This window comes from Mustela nivalis (genome assembly GCF_964662115.1).
Source record: "Mustela nivalis genome assembly, chromosome: 9".
In the NCBI taxonomy this organism is placed as follows: Eukaryota; Metazoa; Chordata; class Mammalia; order Carnivora; family Mustelidae; genus Mustela; species Mustela nivalis.
In genome coordinates, this window is record NC_139028.1 from 110,521,810 (window position 1) to 110,528,243 (window position 6,434).

A 6,434-nucleotide genomic window follows, 5' to 3' on the forward strand; every position below is an offset into this window, starting at 1 on the left:
GGAAACCCAGAGAGCACAAGCAGAGTGAACAGCAGAGGTGACTGGAGAAGCAGGCTCTTTACTGAATAGAGAGCCGGATGTGGGATTCAAGCCCAAGACTCTGGGATCATGACCTGAGCTGAAGGCTGACCCTCAATTGACTGAGCCACACAAACACCCCATGGAGAGCATTTCTCATTAAATTTATATGTGTTCAGCACCTGAGTGGCTCCGTCGGGTAAGCGTCTGCCTTCCGCTCAGGTCATGATCTCAAGGTCCTGAGCCCTCATTGGGCTTCTTGCTTAGTGGAGAGCCTGCTTCTCCCTCTGCCTCTCCCTGTCTCTGGGAAATAAAGAAAATCTTTGAAATGAAATGAAATGAAATGAAATGAAATGAAATAAATTTATATGTGTAGCCCAGAGTACTTTTTGGAGCTTCTACTCATATATCCAATGTCTTCTTTCCACTTCCCCTGGGATGTCCTAGCATCATATCCAGATTAAGATGTCTGGGTCCAAACTTTCCATTTCCCACTGCACCTCCCAAACCTGTCTTTCCAATCACTGTAAAAGCTCTTTTCACTCAGTGAACAAGGTAAAGACCTGGGACTCATTTTTGAACCTTCACTCCCCATGAGTCCCCATGGTTGATCCATCCCAAGTCCTGCCGGCTGTACCTCCAGTAATATCACAGATCTCCTCCCTTTCCTCAATCTCCAGGGTCTCCACTTTATCCAAGCTATTGTCACTTGTTCGGATTTCTGTAATAGTCTCCTAACTAGCCTTCCTGCTTTATCCACGTTTGACTCCCTCCCATCCATTCACTGCATAGCTTGAAGGATCTTTAAGAATTTAAGATCATGTCAGTTTCCTACTTAGAACCTGCCATTGGTTTCCCATAGCCCTTGCCCTGTGGCCCCTTGCCTATCTCTCCAGTCCCATCCGATGGCTTTCTTCCCTCACCAAGTCCTCTACAGCCATAGTGACCTTTCTCTTTCTGAAACATGCTAAGTGCATTCCTTCATTAGAGCTTTTGCATATGGCTATGCCTTCTGCCTGTAGTGGGACCCCCCCCCCACCCCCACTGTTCCTCACTTGTTTGTCTCCTCAACCATCTGTTCCCAATATCAATTTCATTTCTCCAAATGCACCTTTCATGATTCCCACTCTTTCTAAAGGAGGTGGTTTCCCCATTCTGCCTATTGCTGCTTTCTCATGATTTTAACATCATCTGTTTTCTTCTCATACGGCTTGTAATTTTTTAATTTAATTTTAAAATAATTTATTTAAATTTGTATAATTTATTATAATATTTATTTGAGAGAGAGAGTGTTTGAGAGAGGAGGGGGAGGGGCAGAGGGAGAAAGAGAGAATCTCAAGCAGACTTCATGCTGAGCAGGGCTTGATCCCAGGACCCCAGGGTCACCACATGAGCCAAGGGCTGACACTTAACTGACTGAGCCACCTAGGTGCCCCTAATTTATTTAATTTTTAAAAAAATGTTTATTTATTTCATTATTTTAGAGAGAGAGAACTGGGGAGGTGAGCCAGGGAGGGCAGAGGGAGAGAATCTTTAAGCAGACTCCATGCTGATCTTGGAGCCCAGCTTGGAGCTAGATCCCATGACCCTAGGGGCTAGATCAGGACCCAAGGTGAAACCAAGACCTAAGCTGAAGTCAAGAGTTGGACGCCCAACCAAATGAGCCACCCAGGTGCTCCCAGATTTGCAATTATTTTATTCTATTTTTTGCCAATTTTCTATCTCCCTGACTGTATTATAAACTTCATGAGGGAGAGGCTTTGTCTTGCTCACTGTGGTATCCCTAATATGTACTCAATACAATTAGTTGGGTGAATGAATAAAATCAGTAAGAAAAAAATAAACCAAAATGAGTGACACCAACAGGTGGTCATAAAAAAATGTATAGAGAGTCAATAAACATGAAAGGGTACTCTGTCCCGTAATTAAAAGAAGGGGTGCACTTGTATCAGATTGGCAAAATTTAGAGGTTTGGCTTATCTCTAAGACTTGGCTAGAGTTAGAAAAAAACATAAGATGGTAAATTAGTGCAGTGTTGTTGTTTTTTAAAGATTTATTTATTTATTTATTTATTTGACAGAGTGAGAGAGATTACAAGCAGGCAGAGAGGCAGGCAGAGAGAGAGGGGGAAGTAGGCTCCCTGCTGAGCAGAGAGCCCGATGTGGGGCTCGATCCCAGAACCCTGGGATCATGACCTGAGCTGAAGGCAGAGTCTTTAACCTACTGAGCCACCCAGGCACCCCTAGTGCAATGTTTTTAAAAAGCATTTGGCAGATATCTATCAAGTCGTGAAGGTATATATCCATTGACCTAGGAATAATAGAGATAGACTTGCATAGAATGCAAATAAAATGTTAGAGTATTCATTGTAGCCATTTTTTTAAATAAAGCTTTATTTATTTATTTGTTTGTTTATTTGAGAGAGAGACAGTGAGAGAGAACATGAGCGAGGAGAAGGTCAGAGGGAGAAGCAGACTCCCCATGAAGCTAGGAGCTCAATGTGGGACTCGATCCCGGGACTCCAGGATCATGACCTGAGCCGAAGGCAGTCGACCAACCAACTGAGCCACCCAGGCGCCCCTGTAGCCATTTTTTTGTAATAGTAAGAATAGGGTATAATTATAACTTTATAATTAATTATATAATTATATTAATTATGTAACTATATTAATTGTAATTTTTTAGTACTTGCTGTGTTCCAGGAACTGTTCTAAGCATCTCACATATAGTATTTCATATAACTCCATGAAGTGGTTGTTTTCATTATATCACATTTTTTAAAAAGATTTTTTTATTTATTCATTTAACAGACAAAGGTCACAAATAGGCAGAGAGGCGGGAGGAAGCAGGCTCCCTGGTGAGCAGAGAGCCCGATGCGGGGCTCGATCCCAGGACTCTGAGATCATGACCTGAGCTGAAGGCAGAGGCTTAACCCACTGAGCCACCCAGGTGCCCCTATATCCCATTTTTTAAGTGAGGAAATCAGCTGGTAAATTCCCCCAAGGAGCAACAGCCAGTAAATGCACAAGTAGGAGTTTAACCTAGAGCTGCACATTTAATCATTAATGCTACACTACCATTTCAAACAACCTAAATGTCTATCAAAGTAGGGAACAAGTTACATAAATATGGCATTTGAAATTCTACACTGTATGGCCCTCTCACCATAAACAGCCATAAAGCTGGACAAAATATATGAAGTGATTGTATTTGGACATTGTACAATAGGCAGTGCAAGGTTGTGATGCCCAAGAGAAAAGAGATATACAAAGGGGACCCCACTGTCTCTCTGGCTTTCTGCCTGATGATACTTTCTGGTGCTGTAGTGAGGTGGAATCCAAGCAGAACACAGCAAAGATTTATTTTAACATTTGAAACATGAGACAGCTGGGGCTTGTGGGTCATGCTATTAGAGAATTCAGAAATCTGCATATGGGTCTTAAGTTTTTAGGCAAATACTAAAGACTTAATGTACAGGGTGAGACTTCACAAGTCTGACAGAGAACAGCTACTTGGTCTCATAGTACAGGGGGACATAGGAGTTCCTACTAGCCAGAGTCAAGAGACCTCCCTAAATATTCTGTGCATTCAGCTGAGGACCCAGAAAGGCCATGCTTTAGGAGTAGCAGTACTTTGCCCTAAGCTATGTCATTCTAGACCTTTCCAACAAAGTTGTTTTTTAAAGATTTTGTGTATTTATTTGAGAGAGAGAGAGAGGTCATAGAGGAAGAGGCAGAGGTAGAAGCTGACTTGCTGCTGAGCAGAGAACCCACTGCAGGGCTCAATTCCAGGACCACAAGACCACGACTCAAACTGAAAGCAGACGCTCAACTAACTGAGCCACCTAAGTGCCTCTCCAATAAAGTTTAAAAATAAGCCCCCAAAGAATCAGGTTTTCCTGCCAGTAAATTAACTATTGATTAGGAGATGATATAACAAGGGTGCCTAGCTGGCTCTTTCAGTAGAACATGGGACTCTTTGTGAGTTCAAGCCCTGACTTGGGCATGGAGCCTACTTTAAAAAAAAAAAATTACAAAAAGAGCATCTTTTAAAGGAAGGCAACTAAATCCTGACACTAAACATAATTTAGCATTCACAAAGTTCAACATAAAATTGAAAATTTCTGTACATGAAAAAATCAGAAAAATGTGACCCACAACCAGGTTTTTTTTTTTTTTAATGGAAAATAGAAACAGACCCATAGATGACAAATGTTGTAAATAGAAGACAAGAACTTTTAAACAGCTACTATAAATATACTTAAGGGCTTAAAGGAAAAGATTCCCATACTGGGTAAACTGATGGAAAAGCTTACTAAAGAAATAGAAACAATAATAAAAAAAAAAAAGAAATAGAAATTTGGGAACTGAGAAATATAGTTTCTGAAATATAAATTCAAGAGGGAGAATTAATAGCAGATAGAAACTACAGAAGGAAAAATCAGTGAGATTGAAGATAGAAACATAGGAACTATCCAGAGTGATGCTCACAGAGGGGAAAAATAAACAGGAGAACAAAAAAAGCAATAATCATTAGACAGTATCAAATGGTCTAACATATATAAAGCAGTCCTACAATAAGAGGAGGAAAAGATTAAGGTAGAAGAAAATAGTTAAAGAAATAATGACTGAAATGTTTCCAAATTCGAAGAAAAATAACAATTCACAGATCCTACAAGCTCAGTGAACACCAAGCAGGAAAAGGTACAAAGAAAATGACACCCAGACAAAAACACAGTCAAATTCCTAAAAGTAAAAAAATAAAATCCTGAAGGTACCTAGAGGAGAAAGTATGCATTACAGATAGGAGAACAATAATATGAATTATCACTGATTTTTCACCAGAAATAATGCTACCCAGAGGACATTGGCAAAAATACTGTTAACCTAGGAATCTATACCCAGTGAAAATATTTTTTTAATTAACATATAATGTATTATTAGCCCCAGGGGTACAGGTCTATGAATTGCCAGGTTTACATACTTCACAGCACTCACCATAGCACATATCCTCCCCAATGTCCATAACTCAACCACTCTCTCCCTACACTCCTCCCCCGGCAGCAACTCTCAGTTTGTTTTGTGAGATTAAGAGTCTCTTATGGTTTGTCTCCCTCCCAATCCCATCTTGTTTCATTTATTCTTTTCTTACCCTCCAAACCCCCCAGATTGCATCTCCACTTCCTCATATCAGGGAGATCATATGATAGTTGTTTTTCTCCAATTGACTTATTTCACTAAGCACAATACCCTCTAGTTCCATCCATGTTGTCGCAAATGGCAAGATTTCATTTCTTTTGATGGCTGCATAGTATTCCATTGTATATTTATACCACCTTTCTTTATCCATTCATCTGTTGATGGACATCTAGGTTCTTTCCATAGTATGGCTCTTGTGGACATTGCTGCTATAAACATTCGGGTGCACGTGGCCCTTCGGATCACTACATTTGTATCTTTAGGGTAAATACCCAGTAGTGCAATTGCTGAGTCGTAAGGTAGCTCTATTTTCAACTTTTCGAGGAACTTCCATGCTGTTTTCCAGAGTGGTTGCCCCAGCTTGCATTCCCACCAAGAGCGTAGGAGGGTTCCCCTTTCTCCACATCCTTGCCAGCATCTGTCATTTCCTGACTTGTTGATTTTAGCCACTCTGAATGGCAAAAGGTCATATCTCATTGTGGTTTTGATTTGTATTTTCCTGAAGCCAAGTGATGTGGAGCACTTTTTCATGTGTCTGTTGGCCATCCGGATGTCTTTTTTGCAGAAATGTCTGTTCATGTCTTCTGCCTATTTCCTGATTGGATTATTTGTTCTTTGGGTGTTGAGTTTGATAAGCTCTTTATAGATTTTGGATACTGGACGTTTATCTGATATGTCATTTACAAATATCTTCTTCCATTTTGTCAGTTGTCTTTTGGTTTTGTTAACTGTTTCCTTTGCTGTGCAAAAACTTTTGATCTTGATGAAGTCCCAATAGTTCATTTCTACCCTTGCTTCCCTTGCCTTTGGCAATATTCCTAGAAAGAAGTTGCTGTGGCTGAGATCAAAGAAGTTGCTGCCTGTGTTCTCCTCAAGGATTTTGATGGATTCCTTTCTTACATTGAGGTCCTTCATCCATTTTAAATCTATTTTCATGTGTGGTGTAAGGAAATGGTCCAGTTTCATTTTTCAGCATGTGGCTGTCCAATTTTCCCAACACCATTTGTTGAAAAGACTGTCTTAATTCCATTGGGCATTCTTTCCTGCTTTGTCGAAGATTAGTTGACCATAGAGTTGAGGGTCTATTTCTGGGCTCTCTATTCTGTTCCATTGATCTATATGTCTGTTTTTGTGCCAGTACCATACTGTCTTGATGATGACAGCTTTGTAATAGAGCTAGAAGTCTGGAATTCTTTGGCTTTCTATTTCAATATTCCT